The sequence below is a fragment of the Triturus cristatus genome, chromosome 3_2 (assembly GCF_964204655.1).
Source record: "Triturus cristatus chromosome 3_2, aTriCri1.1, whole genome shotgun sequence".
Lineage (NCBI taxonomy): Eukaryota > Metazoa > Chordata > Amphibia > Caudata > Salamandridae > Triturus > Triturus cristatus.
In genome coordinates, this window is record NC_140584.1 from 1,099,332,389 (window position 1) to 1,099,348,754 (window position 16,366).

The 16,366-nt window shown below is 48.6% G+C and overlaps 1 long non-coding RNA gene across 1 annotated transcript; it reads right to left on the bottom strand.

The window, feature by feature from the left end:
* Nucleotides 1-4,282: 4,282 nt before the first annotated feature.
* On the bottom strand, nt 4,283-6,506 carry LOC146859202 (uncharacterized). The gene is made up of 2 exons (XR_014980072.1): nt 6,374-6,506; nt 4,283-6,071 (listed from the first exon to the last, which is right to left on the bottom strand). It is a non-coding gene; the product is annotated as an uncharacterized LOC146859202 (long non-coding RNA).
* Between the last annotated feature and the right edge of the window lie 9,860 nt (nt 6,507-16,366).

The following is a 16,366-nucleotide window of genomic DNA, read 5'->3' on the forward strand; positions in this document are numbered from 1 at the left end:
AGGACATTTTTAGCAAATTTATCATCTTCCCGATGTGTGTCTGGGCGTACTGATTTTTATTTTTATTTTCAGCTTGTATCTTACTTAGGGTGACCAACTGGCATGGGTGCAAATTCAGGATGGTGAGTGTGAAAATTCAGGACAAAGGGTCAAAATTCAGGACAAAAATTCAGGACAGAAGGTAAAAATTCAGGACAAAAATTCAGGAGAAAAGGTACGTTTTACAGACACATCAGAGGAGGTCATGCAATAGTATGTGAGTACGTAAATAGACAACCAACATAAATACAAGTCAAAATAGGTTTATATTAGGTTGCGACAATCGCTGACTTTGCGTTTTTTTGGTATGCATGCAGCATTGAGGAACTGTGCAGGTATTTTTGTGGTATTTCATATCATCATCATTTATTTACATGGTTCCTGCACTGGGTTGTCCCATCTCACAGATGAGAGCCAAGCAGGGCAAATACTGTCTGTGATTATTGTACATTGTTTTGAGAGGTCACTCTCTGGCTCACAGTCAGAGATTGACTCCTCTAAAAGATTCTGATTGTTGTGGGGAGAAAATAAAGTGCCAAATACTGGCTGCATGCTGGAGTCGGCACTTACTCATGTGGAGTGAACTTACTAGTGAAAAGGGGTCAGCCTGTGACTGCACAGAGATGCCCGTTATCATTCTGTTTGTGATAATTAGGCCGACATACAGAATGATAATGGGCCCTTAGCAATTTAGGCCAGGCTGGGGAGGGGCTGTTGCAGGCCATTGATCACAGCAGGAGTGTGAGCTGCCCCTGCAGTGGGAGTTACAGAACTCTCGGGCTGCTTACAGGGGGTAGCGTGCTCCAATGTCTGAAATTACGGATTAAAAAGGTGTCCGTGAAAGAAATCCTTATGGACAACGGACACAAGGCTCAAATAACGGGCGTTCCGTGAAATTTACGGACTGTTGGTCACCCTAATCTTACTCTAGCTTCCAATTATAGCCTGTTGGCATCTGTGTGCAAAATGGCGCAGTGGACCAATATAATAGTAGCCAAAAACGTTTAATCTATTTACTTTCCATAATAACGCATTTCAGTAGAGTTCAGCCGCCACAACAACATAAGTGACCACTCAGACTTTAGTGCTAAATGCACCCCCCCACTCAAATCATTTTAATAGCATCTAATTTAGTGAAATAACGTATAGTAGACTCGTGCCGTGTGCTCTTACCGACTCTCACCGCTTGCACTAACTACTCGATATGAGCACAGAATCTGTTTTAAGGCATGGGCAAACTGAGCTCTGGCCAGGGCCCCAGCCTCGCAGGGGGCCCCCAGATAGATATAGCTATGTCCTCCACACAGTCCCTTCCCTGATGACCATGAATGATTTTTAAATATATATTGTTTAAAATACTATTTTCCTTTATAAAAATGTAATAGGGTAGTATGTGAGAGTCTATTACAGACATTTTGTAGAGAAATGTGTTATTGTGTTTACGTTGCATCATCCATAAAAAAGTTCCTTTTAGATTAAAACTGGACTTCACATATGAGGAATGGCAAGGGGTCGCAGAGATTATTTGCAAAAATATCAGTGAGCTGTTGCTATATTACAATATTAAAAACACGCATCACTATCCCTGAATTTTAGATGTAAACTCATTAAGAATTTGGATCAGGGTGCCTGTGCACTGGCACCTGGCCAAAGAGGGCAGGGGAGAACTGAAACTGGATCACAAATCGAAGGTGTGCCAAACAGGTGCCCCCAAAATATGCTTGGCCCAGAACCCACAAAATCCTTGAGACGTTCATGGTCCACGGGTAATGCAGGGCACTTCTCCAATTAATTAGGGATGAAACTATATTCCGACGTTGAACAGATTTACTTGGACATGTAGTGGGTTTTGGTAGCGGCCTCTGCTGAACCTTAAACATTTCTTGCCCCAAAATGAAAGGCAGCCTCGTGGTTTGCATAATTTACACAGTTCAGATTCTGAATAGTTTACAGGGTATGGAGACGTCAAGCCTCAAAATGAAAATAAGGCAAGAAATTGAGAGAGAGTGAGGGGTAGGGGGTCAGTCTTCGGTATTATATTTAATATTCAGGATGCAAAAGGGAAATTTAAATTTACACCCGAGTTCTGTGACCTCACAAGGGAATTTGACCTATGACTCCTTTAATTTATACATACATACATACACAAGTAATTAACCCATAGAAGTGAAAATCATGTTATTTATGACCATTGTTGGGGTGAAGAGGGGCTTCATTATCCACTCAGGGGTTAGTCATGGCTCCTCACTTCTCCCAACTCCAATGAATTATTCAGTCATTCACTCACATTGTACTTTTGATACTCACCGGACCGGCCGCAGTCCAGGCTGGGAGTGGAATTCTGAAACCCACCTGGGACACTCTTATCTCACGCTTTCCCTCATTCCAGTCCCGTTGCAGGTCAGCACTAGCCCTAAATATGAAACCATAGCGCCTGGAGTGTGCTCCCTGAGGAGCAAGGAGCAACCCCTGGGCAGCTCCGATTTGTTGATTTAGGTCTGATGGACCCTCTGGTCGGTGGCTCTCAGAACCTGATGGACCTTCTAACACCCCAGCTCCAGCCGATGCCACTGCCGAACACTTATTGACTCCTGACTCTACACATACCCGTGCCATCTCATTCAGATGACCAATCGGGATCCACATGCTGCTGTCATCACAGCTACCCAGCTTTCCATAACAAACTGGAGCAATCTGCCCATCTGCCAGGCTATTCTGTACTTTGCTATCTATATAGGAATACTTTAATTGGGGGCTTTAATATCAAGTGAGCCACCCTGCATCTCTTAAACATACAGACACCCACAGCCTTGGGAGAGGTGGTTCGACAAGTACATCAAGGATAACTGGGGCGTAAGCAGATCACTTCAACGTGATCTGCCAGAATCTTCTGAAGAAGCTGGTCGATGACGACAAATGACACAGAAGCCACTCCTTGAACTGCTGGTAAAGTGGTCAGAGTGCAAAGGTTTAGCACAGACCATTGGCCTGAACAGTAACAATACAGAACTAGGCGATGCCCAGCTACTGAGAAATCCATGCGAACACTCCTGCTCATAGACTTTACTCAATAGCATTGGGAAAACACAAACTATGAGTACAGGCAAACTCTTCTCAGATCCTGGAAGACTACATTCCACCAAAAAGAGTGCATGTCCTTGTGCCTAGAGCTCCATCGTGTGGACCAGCCCACGGGGAGTTGTAGTGAGTAACCTACCACTGCCTGTTTATTCACGTGAATTTACCCTGGACAGAGCAGGAAGTGATTAGAAACCCCTTCAGGACATGTTGCTTTCAGTTGTAGGTGGGATGGGAATCTACCTGTGACAAAGGCGTCAGGAGACAGAGAGTTCCCAAGGCTACCCCTTTAAATGCCAGTATCCATAGTGATTAATAGCGAGTCCAATGCAGCCAACTCTTGTTTCCTGGTACACTTGACAAAACCAATACCCTATGACTGCTGGAATGCCTTGGGATACTGGAAACAGAGATTTATAATTCTGGGGGATACATACCACTTATTGAGGAGATAGCACGCCAGGGTACTTAAAATGAGGTGGGCCTAGGCTATGACTGTCATCATTACTGCTAATCTTCATTCTACCGCCATCCACTCAATGCAGTTTCCTGTAACCTGTTTTGTATAAGCAGCTCAATGTCAAACAATGCAATGATGACCATCCACTAGGCTGGAAGAAGAGGAACGTTGTCCAGGATAATTATGGATCAGTGATCCTGAAGGGTGGCACATGCCTTTCAGAAGTCCAGTAATGCCTGCTGAAAGGAACTTGCAAGAAACAGCCTGGCATCCTTGTGGGGAATCAGTATGATTCCCCCTTGCGTGTGGAAGCTCCACCAATGGTGACAGGACCTTTGTAAATACTTGTGGTGTTGACACAAACTCAAGGGTTGTACTTCAAACTGAATATGCTGTGTCCCCATTGAACATCACCAATACCTGTAGATGAAGAGTGTGGGTGTGTGTGTGGGCACATGTGTGTGTGAGTGCATAGGTGTGAGTGTTCTATTTGTGTGTGTGAGGGTGTGTGTTAGGGTGTATGTATGAGGGTTAGGGTTTTGCGTGTGTGTTTCACTTGAGTGTGAGGGTGTATGTGTGTGTTTTTGTGTTTGTGTGTGTGTACACTCATGGAAGTTGGCATCTTGCAGGTGACTTGACACCAGAAATGTCCGATGCTATTCTAGAGGAATGATACGTTGAGAACTGTATCCTTGAAGGGGCACCAATACAGAAGTACCTACATAGCCTCCAAGGCAATGATTGACCTGAATTCACTCGGTGAGCTGTAGTAAATAATTAAACAAAATAAAAGTCCAGCCCCACTTCTGTATCACTCTTGTGGGGCTGGAGTGAGAATAGTAAATGTAACCCCTTCGAAGACACTTTCCCTACTATTGTGTAGACTGGAGAGGGAATAGTAAATTTCACCCCTCCGAAATCCAATGGTTTCCCTACTGTTGCTTCGACTGGAGTGGGAATATTACATTTCATCCCTGCTGTTGCACTGACTGAAGTAGGAATAGTACATCTAACTCCATCAAAGTCCTACACTTTCCCTATTATGGCACTGACAGGAGTATGAATAGTAAATTTCACCCCTCAGAAGTCCAACACTTTCCCTACCGCTGCATAAACTAGAGTGAGAATAGTATATTTAATATTGTTTGACTTAGGGACTGATTTAGATTTTGTCAGACAGGTAACTCCATCACAACGGTAACGGATATCCTGTCCAACCCAAAAAATCCCATAGGATATTATGGGACGGCAGTCGCCACATGGACGAAAACCAAATCCTCCAGCTCAACACAGACTAGACGGAAGTAGTAATCTTCGTAAAAGACTACTCGCTCTGGGACTTTATCTGGTAGCCTGCTGAACTTGGACCCAAACCCTTCTCAGCAACAAACGCAAGGAACCTCGGAATGGTAACCAACAACCAACACACTGTTGGACCTGAACCTTGCTGCAGGTTTACCCCAAAACGTTTTGCCTTCAGCCCTCCTGTTTCCTGAATGCTTTTTTGTTGACATTTGGACTATGTGCACTTTACCACTGAAAACCTGTGCTAAGGTGCTTGTGGTCTCTCTCCCTTAAAAATGTAAACAATGACCTACATATGATTGGCACATTTAATTTGCTAGAAAGTCTCTAGTAAAGTGCTACTACGCGTATCCAGTGCCTGCAAAGAAAATGCTCCTAGTGGGCTTGCAACACTCAATATGCCACCCACTAAAAAAGGAGCACTTTAAAACATGTCCCAGAACTGCTAGGCCTGTAGTTCACTATTAAACTGTCAATTCGACCTGACAATATAAACCCTTTGTCAGGCCTAAGTCTTCCTTTGTAAAACTTAATAGTCAGGCCCCAGAATCCCTTAGGGCAGCCTGCATTGTATTTAAACAGTGGAACAAATAGGTTTAAGTTTCACATGTCATGAACGTAAAAAACTCCTAAATTCGTTTTTTAGTACTGTAAGGACTAGCTCTTCCATAGGATAATATTTGTTTACCTTATTACATGAATCAAATAAATTGTAGTTTAAAAAACTCTTTAAAGGTAAAATTAGATTTTAGTTCACAACTTTTAGAAAGTTCGCACAAAGTGATGGGATGCACTCCAATCTTTCACCAAATGTTCATCACTTCTTTAGCTCAAGGCAATAATGTAGCGGGCAAACTTGATCTTCTCCGTCCCAACAGCACAAATTTCAAAGTGAAAGTAATCGGTGCATCGTCATGCACCATTCAAGATGCACTGCAAAAATGCTAATCAGCAAAACACTGTTCCAACTCGTCCAAGTAATCCCTGTTTATTCCGTTTTTATCATGACTCTTTAAACGTAATCCAAATTTGTTACAGAGGCAACATATCTCCAAGCTTCAAACGCCAGTGGTCACGCTCATCCGAGCTTTGCCAGTGAGCGCGATGGAAATATGCAATACATCCTGGGCGGCAAGACGAGAGTTCACCCAATGCATTTCGGGCTATTTGAGCCGTTCCTCAGGGGTAACTAGAAATGTAAAAATAAACCCATCAGCTTCAAATGAAAAATCTCAAGCGACATGCTTCTAGACAATTAAACATCGAGAATCAACCAACTGATTATTATTATGTGCCCAGCCCTACCACAAACCCACTTACAAAACCATGCTTAAAACAATGCAGCGTCTCAACCATACAACCCAATTGTCCTGTTCCACCTTAACCTACAGTCAAACTCACTGCAAACAAACAACCAAAACCACCCGATTGTGACTCGTACTCTAAAATATTCGTGCCAAAAACCTCCCCCATCCAAACCCGTGTACTCACTCTGCCACAGATGTTGAATACAAACATTCAAGTTCAATAGCCGCGTGTGGCTTTTCAATCAGTAATCGTGAAATACACCAAAAATGTGCTCGTAATACGCCATTTATGCATTAACCCTGCTACTCCCCCACAGGTGTGCGCCGGAAACACCAACACGTGACAGTACACGTCAAATGAAAAAGTTAAATAAAAGAAATACTATACACCCTAACACCTCAGTCCTGAAAGTGTTTTCTACCACCCCACTGCTTAGATCCCAAATTCTACAAACATGAATGCCAGTTTTTTCTCACTATGTTGCATCTCACCATAAAAAAACAATTTATATACCCAAATATGTGCAATGACATATGCGTGACCGAGATCCTCTACATTTGATGTTTGAATAATCCCAATGTTATTCAGAATTCCAGTAACATATGGAGTCATCTTCTATACCCAGGACTAGGGGCCTCCGTGTCAGATGGAAACAGTACTTCATCAAACGTGGGTGCAAACCATCGGAGAGACAGTGTAATAACAGTATTCAAACAAAGTGATGGTATAAACTCCAATCTTTCACCAAATGTTCATCACTTCTTTAGCTCAAGGCTATGATGTAGCGGGCAAACTTGATCTTCTCCGTCCCAACAGCACAACTCTCTAAAAGTGAAAGTAATCGGTGCATCGTCATGCACCATTCAAGATGCACTGGAGAAATGCAAATCAGCAAAACACTGTTCCAACTCGTCCAAGTAATCCCTGTTTATTCCATTTTTTGTCAAAATGTGTTTATTGAAATATTTATCACATAGTACAAACAGCGCTTAGTAATTGCATCTCACAATGCGTTTCAAAGACAAAGAATACAATTTTCCCAGCGGGTACAAATACCATGCTATAGGCTGTAGGGACCCCAGCCCCGGGGGACCCCGCATCGCCGATTGCCAGGCGCAAACAACTGACACTCACACCGGTGCTACGCTGGTGTGGACCGGAAGTGCCGTGCCACTTCGGTCCCTTTATTTAAAGCTTTCTGGCCACGCCTGGCCAGAAAGTGATACATGGTGCGACGTGCTTCCGGGGCTCAACTGAGACCCTCGGAGCACTAGAGCGCTACATCCCTTCCCAACTTGGATTTTCAAACCAACCATGACAAACAGTATATTAACATGCAAAATCTGCTAGTCTGTGATTTGGCCGTGGGTTGGACCTAAGATTATATTGCCCCTTGCCTCTCGGAGGGACCACGTCTCTAGAAGGTCCCGGTGACGGCAGGGGTGGACGGTCTGTAGCGTCCGGGGGCAGGCACGATGTATCATTTGTGGCTGCGCTCTCTCTTTCATCCCCCACTGTAGGTATGCCTTCACTTGAGCTCTGTCCTCTTGGAGTGGGTATTGGCTTGAACCATGACACGTTGCGAGTCACTTCTTCTCCCGCTCGGCTGACTGTGATGGCTGTTCCTTTGGTTTCCTTGATGACCCAGGGCTCCGGTTCGAACGGAGTCTTGAACCTTCCTCCTGGTCTCCTTGTTCGGATCAGCACAGCCTCTCCTGGATTCAGGGACCTTGTTTGGGCCCTCCTCTTGCGGCTTGCCTTTTCGTTTGTCCTCCTTCTTCTTTCTTGGGTGTCTGCTGGCGAGTACGGTGCGGGAGCCCAATTATCAGCCATGGGTAGTAAGTCCCTCCGCGGTCCGGCCATCATCAATGCCCACGGTGACTGCATGGTGGTGCTGTGCGGTGTGCTGCGATATTCCCTTAGGAACGCTTGCAGTGCTTCCTCTGGGTCACTCCCTTCCGCGGATGATATCCGCAGTACCTTGTTTATGGTCCTCATGAATCGTTCTACCTCGCCATTGGCCTGTGGCCATTGCGGGGTTATTCGGCGATGTGTGATTCCAAGGACGTTCATGAACTCTTTGAACTCGCTCCCTTGGAACGGGGGTCCGTTGTCCGTTTTGATGACCATCGGGATGCCGAATAGGGCAAAGGCTTTGCTGAGGATGGGGCGAATGTTCGCGAAGCTGGTTGATGCTGCCGTTTCCACAATGGGGTATTTGGTGTAGCTGTCCATTAGCACGACGGTGATTCTCCCATCCGGGAAGCTGCCAAAATCCAGGCTCAGCCATGTCCATGGCGATGGGGCATGGTCCTCCGTGATTATTGGGGCAGGCACTTCGGGGCTGCTGGTGATTTGGCATGCTCGACACTCCCGCACGCAAACCTCGACGTTCTCTTCCATATTAGGGAACCATATCTTCTCCCGCATCCTCGCTTTCATTCGGCGGGTGCCTTGGTGGCCTTCGTGAGCCAGTGAGGTTGCTCTGTCTTGCAACGCTTTGGGGATTACTACGCGAGTCCCTCTCAGTAGAAGGCCATTGTCAGCGCAGCTGAGGTCATTGTGAATCTTCCAGAATTGTTGCAGGCGTGTTCGGTCTGCTTCGTCCCACCCATCGGTGTCTTTCAGGAAGTTTGCCCACGTTCCTGATTGTATTGCTGCCTTCACTCTCTGGACGACTGCGTCACCGTCATAGTGGGAGGCGATGACGTCGGCAGTCAGTGCGCGGGGACATGCACCGGTAGCCAGCATGTTGATGAATTCTTCGGTCTGGACTTCCGGTTCTGTGTCGCGGGATTCTTCCACGGAGGGGTGGCGGGACAGGAAGTCCGCTGGGTTCCTCGCCCCTGGGCGGTACACTAGGTCCATTTGGTATTGCTGCACTTGGATCGCCCAGCGTTCAATCCTCGGTGGCGGGTGCGGTGCTGTGCCACGGAATAGGGGAATCAACGGTTGGTGATCCGTCACCATTCTGAACGGGTGACCTGCTATGTAGAGGTGAAAATGGGCACACGCCCACTTCACGGCCAGCGCCTCCCTCTCGATTTGCGAGTATCGTGACTCCGTCGCTGTCAGGGCTTTGCTTGCAAACGCCAACGGTGCCCACACTCCGGGCTCAGATTCTTGCGACAGGAGGGCTCCTAGGCCCACTGGGCTGGCATCAACAAGTATTTCGGTGGGTCTCGCAGTGTCGAAGTACGCCATCGTAGTGCTGTCTAGCAGTGCCTCCTTGATCTGATGAAAAGCCCCGTCCTCTTTCACCGTCCATTGCCACGGGCTGTCTTTCTTCGTCAGACGTCTCAGAGGCTCTGCTATCGTGGCAAGATTGGGTATGAATCTGGCACAGTATTGTGCCATGCCCAGAAAACTTCTTACTTCGGATGCGGTTGCCGGAGCTGGCGCGTTTTTGATGGCATGTGATTTGCGGGGGTCTACCTTAACCCCGTCTGAGCCAAATACATATCCAAAGAACTCTATCGACCTCCTGAAGAACTGGCATTTGTCTTTGTGTAGGGTGACGCCATGCTGCGCCAGTCTCAGAAGGGTGGCTTTCAGCCTGCGGTGGTGTTCCTCACTTGTTTGTGCGTGAATTAGGATGTCATCGCTGACATTCAGCACTCCGTCAAGTCCTGTCAGGAGTTCCTTGATTGTATTCTGAAAGATTTCCGCTGCGGATGAAATGCCGAAGTTCAGTCGCTTGTAACGCCTCAGCCCCAGGTGCGTCGAGAAAGTGGTGATGTACCGGCTCTCTTCTGCTAGCCGGAGCTGATGATATCCGGCGTTAAGGTCTAGCTTTGAGAACCATTGGGCCCCGTTCAGGTCTGTCAGGATGTCATCAACTGTCGGGGTGAGGTGCCTCTCCCGTCGAATGGCTTTGTTGGGGGCCCTCATATCTATGCAGATGCGGATTTTGCCCGGTTGACGCGGCTTCTCCGCTATCACCATTGGGGATACCCACGGCGTCGGCCCCGAAACTCTCTCAATCACCCCTTGTTCTTCAAGTTGGTTGAGTTCTTTTTCAACGGCTGCGCGCAAATGGTATGGTATCCTTCTGTGCCGCAGGGCTACAGGCTGGATGGCGGGGTCGATGTGCAACTTGATCGGCGGTCGCTTGATTGTGCCGAGGCCTTTGAATAGTGTGGGGAACATTTCTATGATGTCTTCTGTTTGGAGTGCTTTGACGGCATTTGCAAATGCAATGAGGCTGAGATCTTCCGCGGTGTTACTGCTTACGAGCAGGTCAGCTTCCTGGTCCACTACATGGAACGTCGTCGTCACCTCATTGCTGTCCGCCTTTACTTGGACTGTCATCTTCCCTCGCAGCGGGAGGGGTTCTTGGCTGCCGTATGTAAGTATCCGCGCCTTCGAGGGGACTAGCTTGGGTCTTGGTTTTAGTGCTTTGTAGTGTTGGATCCCCATGACGTTCACGGTGGCTCCCGTGTCAATGACGCCCGTCGCTGGGGATCCGTCGATGTATATGTGGCATTTCGGTTGGGGTCTCCGCCTCTTCTTTAGCTCACTTACGAATGACACGTAGTAGCATTCTTCTTCATCCTCTGTGGAAGTTCCGTCGAATTGGGACTGCCTCAGTGAGCTGTGTGACCGAGACGGTGGTGTGTCGTCTAGTGACAGCTGTCTCACGGCCCTCGTGACGGGTTTTCTCCCTGATGCCCCTTTTCCTCGGGAGCCACCCCTGCATACGCTTGCGAAGTGGTTAGGGATGCCACATGCCGAGCATGTCTTGCCACGTGCTGGGCAGCCATCTTGGTTGTGTGCGTCTCGGCCACAATATCCGCATGGCGTTCGGCGTGGTGACCTCGTCGGCCATCCTCCTCTGCTTCCCCGACTGGCGTGGCGGACTGCATCCACCCTTTCTGTCTTCACTACGGTTCCTGCTTCTGCCCGCAGGTTTAGGGCTGCTTCCATTGCCGTTGCGCGGGCTTCAGATAGCTCGTGGGATCTGGCCAGGACCAATATTTCTTCCAGCGTAATGCGCGGTTGCCTTAGAATCAGTGTTCTTAGTGGTTTGTTGCGGCAGCCCTGGATGAGCTGTGCGGTCACTTCTTTCTTCTCGTCATCCTCCGTGCACGTGCTTATGAGATCTCTCAATCGTGCATGGAACGCGTCCATGGTTTCACCTTCCCTTTGTTTGGATTGGCGAAATTTGAAGCGCTCATAGTGCGGGTTTAGCTGGGGGTCGAAATGTGCGTTCAGCGCGTTGACCGCCCCGTCGTAATCATCGTCATCTCCCGTGTCTGGGAGGTGCTTGAATAGTTTGTACAATTCCGTGCCTCCAAAGTGTAATAATAGGGACCTCTTCACTTCGTTGTCTTTCTCCCTCGTGGCAGTGAAGTAGTTATTGAGCTGCCCTAACCATATGGCCCATCGGGGGGCTGCTGTCCCGGGGTCTATCAGTTCGCTGAAGGGTGGCAGGGCTTGGATCTGTGAGTGGACTGATGGTACTGGCTGTGGTGGCCCGGGGTTTACTGCTGGCGCTTGTGGTGCTGCTTGCTGAGCCTGGCCGGCTCCCCCTGACGCGCCTCCTGAATTTGTGTTCATTCTGGTGCCGGGATGTAGCTTGGCGCTTTTCGTCTTTGCTTATTGTCTTTGCTCGTGCTTGTTTTTTTTTTTTTCTCCTCTTGGTTGCTGTTTGCCTTCGCTCGTGCTTGTTGGCGTGGTCGGCCACTCCGTCGAGTCTGTAGTGTTCGCTCGACTCGCTAGGCCTCGTGCTCCCTTTTGTGGTGACGTCTCTCACTCTCTCTGCGCATGCGCGCACCTCTGTGCCGGGACGCGTGGTTGTCCTCCAGCGAGCGTCGCTGCCTTGGGCCTCCCTGCCGCTGCTACTGCCGGTGCCTCACGCAGCTCTGTGATCACGCTGCTTACCGGTGGGTGTCGTGTGGGTGTCGCGTCGTGTGGGTGTCGCGTCGCTTCCGGTGGTCGCTACGGCTGGGACGACCGGGTCATCTGGTGCTTGGGCTGGTCATTCCGTCCGCCGGTGCTTGACTCGCGAGGATCCCACTCTCGTCGCCAGTGTAGGGACCCCAGCCCCGGGGGACCCCGCATCGCCGATTGCCAGGCGCAAACAACTGACACTCACACCGGTGCTACGCTGGTGTGGACCGGAAGTGCCGTGCCACTTCGGTCCCTTTATTTAAAGCTTTCTGGCCACGCCTGGCCAGAAAGTGATACATGGTGCGACGTGCTTCCGGGGCTCAACTGAGACCCTCGGAGCACTAGAGCGCTACATAGGCTGCTGAAACGAAGAGCACAGTTTCTAAATATCTCGGTAAGCTCGCCCCACGCCAGTGTCCCGTGAGTCTGCGCATTGTAACACAAACAAACATCAGTAGGCCCGGAAGCTGCCAGAGCCACCGGGTCCAGGTCTTCATCTGGCGCCATACGGGAGTATGTCCAAGAGAGATGCGAAAAGCACATCGAATGCAAACATGCTGGATGCCTGCTGCAAACAGCTTCCGGTTTATAGTGAAACATAGAACATGTAGGAAGAACAAAAAGAAAAGTAAGAATAAACAACCGGAAAGAAAGAGAGAAGAGCAGACGAACTGTGGCGATACCCAGGGAAGTTGGTGCCGTAGTAATATGGGCTATAAGGGGGAGGGGAGAGAGAAGGCCACTTCCGGATGAAGGCCCCCCATGGTCAAGGCAGACCATTGTCACTGTCAGGGACATTTCATTAGCGATGCTATCGCGGGGGGCATAGCTCAATTAGATCAGGAAGAGGTGAAGCGCCCTCAATCTAGGAGTACATGCAAACAGGGGGAGGCACTCTGAGAGGTAGCTAACCAGAGGGGACCAGATATAGTCAAAACCCTTCCTCGCGTCTTCTGCTATGTCAGTGAGTCGTTCCATCGCTATTGCTTTCCACAGTCGAGCGTGCCATTGAGAAAGGGAGGGAGCCTCAGGCTTCTTCCAGGCTCCCGCTATGGCCATCTTCGCTGCCCCTAGGCACATCCAGACAATGGATCTGTCAGCATGTGTTTGTTATTTGAGCAGGGAGTCCCGGAGACCTATTAAAACTTGCTCTATGGAGTCACCAATTGTATAACCTAGTATAAGTTTAATCTGGGATAGAATCTCCTTCCAAAAGATTTTAATGACCGGACAGTCCCACCATATGTGTTTAAAGTCACCCAATGACCCACAACCCCGCCAACAACGATCGGAGGTGCCTGGGAAAATAGAGCGTAATTTGTGGGGGTGGAGGTACCAGTCATACATCGTCTTGTAATGGGCTTCCCGAAGGTGCATGGATCTGTTGAACTTGGCTATGTCCCTATAAAGGGATTCCCATTGCTTATCCGAGGGGGGTATCTGGAGTATATCCCCCCCCAAAATATCCTGTGACATTCTGTGCGGTGTGGTGATAGTGTGAGAAGTAGATTGTATAGGAAGGAGATACAGCCTTTACCCGTAGTACCCGTCTGTTCAAACTACTCCATTGGGAGGTCGTCTCAGACCACAGCCTGACAGATTTGTGACTGTTGGACCCAATGTTTAGTTGAGTATAGTGGTAAAGCTCAGTATTTGGAAGGTGAAAGTGGTTCATACAATCATGAAAGGAGCGTATCTTAGTGCCTTGGAACAGGTTGGAAGTCATGCGGCACCTCCCCCCTCCCTCCACAAGTCAAAGGGCCCCTCTTGGAGTGCAGGAGGGAAATTCTTAGAGAAATGTATGGGGGTATAAGAGGATGGGAATGTGGTCAGTGGCAATGTTTTGGTTACTGCATCCCACACGTGGAGGGTAGTTGAGGTAGGGACACTGAGATAAGCATTGGGAGATCTGTCCTCAGGGCAAGTCCCAGATCGTCCTCCCCGTCACCTGTCTGTCTATATGGAGCCAAAGTTTATCAGATGCTTGTAGGGACCATTGGCTCAGCACTCTCAGTTGGGCTGCTCTATAATAGGTCAGGAAGTCCAGCAAAGCCAGGCCACCCTTCAGCCGTGGTCTCGTTAGCAAGTGGTATGAGAGCCGTGCACGCTTTCCTTGCCAGATGAATTTGAGTAGTAAGGTTTTGAGCTCGGTGAAGAGTGACCTCTCCAGTTGGATGGGAAGACCATGAAAGAGGCAAAGAAGGCATGGTATTACCTTCATTTTAATTGCATTGATCCTCCCGATCCAGGAAATATAGACTGTGCTCCAGACTTCACAGTCTGCCCGAAGGCTAAGAAGAAGGGGTGGGAAGTTGGCCTTGTATAGGTTCGTGAGTTTGGGAGTGATTTGAACTCCTAGGTAAGGGATGGCCTTACGGGCCCATTGAAAGGAGGATGTCTCTTCCAGACTCTGTTGGGTGGCCGCTGGAAGGGTAAGATTGAAAATGGACGACTTAGAGAGATTAACTTTAAAGCCGGAGGCAACCTCAAATTGTTCAAGTTCCCTAGTAATGGCAGGAAGGGAGGTGGTCGGATTAGTGACAGGTAGGAGGATGTCATCTGCAAATAGAGCGATCTTATGATCATCCTGTCCGAAGCGGATCCCGGTGATTTGTTGGTTAGCACGTATCCGGGCAGCAAAGGGTTTGATACTGAGAGCAAAGAGTAACGGAGACAGGGGGCATCCCTGTCTCGTCCCTCTCGCCAAGTTAAAAAATTGTGAGGCCACCCCATTCACCATTACCTGGGATTTGAGGGCAGCGAAGTTGACCTGTACCATCTCAATAAAGGCATTGCAGAAATCGAATCGGCGCAGAGAGAGCTCCAGAAAATGCCAATCAACACGGTCAAAAGTCTTCTCCGCATCGAGCGATAAAAGTGCGGACGGGATCCTCTTCTTTTGGGATTTGTCTATAAAATTAAAGATGCGTTTGAGAGTGTCGTGGGTCTGACGCCCTTTGATAAATCCTGACTGGTCAGGATGGATGAGATCGGGGAGAAATTTTTCGAGTCGTGTAGCTAGAATTTTGGAATATTATTTAGCGTCCAGATTAAGGAGGGCAATAGGGCGGTATGATGGGCATTTCTGTTGGTCTTTCCCTGGCTTCAGTATGATGGAAATCATGCCTTCGCCCATAGAGGGCTTCACTGCCTGCCGGGTTGCAATGTCATTAAATAGTGTGGTGAGGTGTGGACCTAAGTCAGCCGAGAAGGCACGATAGAATTGGGTGGTAAAGCCGTCAGGTCCTGGGGCCTTGCGGCGTTTCATAGAGTCAATTGCGGCTTGTACCTCCTCTAGAGTAATATTTCCTAAGGGTGTCAGCTCGGTATAAATTTTGATAAAAGTCATGGAATGTCTGTGCCTTAGCTTCTTCTTGTATGTGAGTCGTGCCATGGTCGTCCGGGATTTGTTTTACAAAAGCTTTTTCTTGTTTGGTCCTCAGTTGTCTGGCTAACAGGGTCCCCACCTTGTCTTTCCTTTCGTAGCCTCTAGCCTGAAGCATCACAAGTGTTTTCTCCGCTCTGTTTGTGTATATTGCGTTAAGTTTCCCTTTGAGGGCTGTAACTTTCCGCAAGGATGGGGCTGAGGAAGATAACTTTTGCTACTCCTCCGCTGCTAACAATTCTTGTTCCAAATCTAAGCGTTCCATGGTTTGAAGTCTTTTGAGAGAGGAGGCCAGAGAAATACAGTGACCCCTGATTTGCGCGTTAAACGCGTCCCAGTTGTTTGCGAAAGAAGTGTCAGCTGAGTCATTAAGCAGAACAAAATCACGGATCGCTTTGCGAAGGTCGCCTCGGTGTAGGCGGTCCCGGCAGAGGAACTCCGGGAAGTACCACCGTTGGAGCTTAGCGCGGTGGGTCGGCCAATCCAGAAGGCAGGTCATGGGGGTGTGGTCGGAGAGAGCAATGGGGAGAATGAGTGAGGACGTGGCTGCATGGGTGAGCGATTGGCTGATAAAAATATGATCGATGCAGAAGTATGTTTTATGGACGTGAGAAAAAAAGGTGAAGTGCTTTGTTGTCGGGTTAAGGTAGCGCCAGATATCTATCAACCCCCCTTGTTGTAATGAATGCTTAAGCGATGTGGGAAATGAGCCCCCTCCTGCCCTATGGGTGTGTGTTGAGTCCATGTGCGGGTCCCAAACGAGGTTAAAGTCTCTCATGAGAAGCAGGTCCCCTGTTGCAAAGCTTAAAAGAGAGTCAAGGCAGGAAGAGAGAAAGTCAGCTTGTACAGTACTGGGTGCATAGATGGAAGCAATTGTACACGATCTACCCCGTAATGAC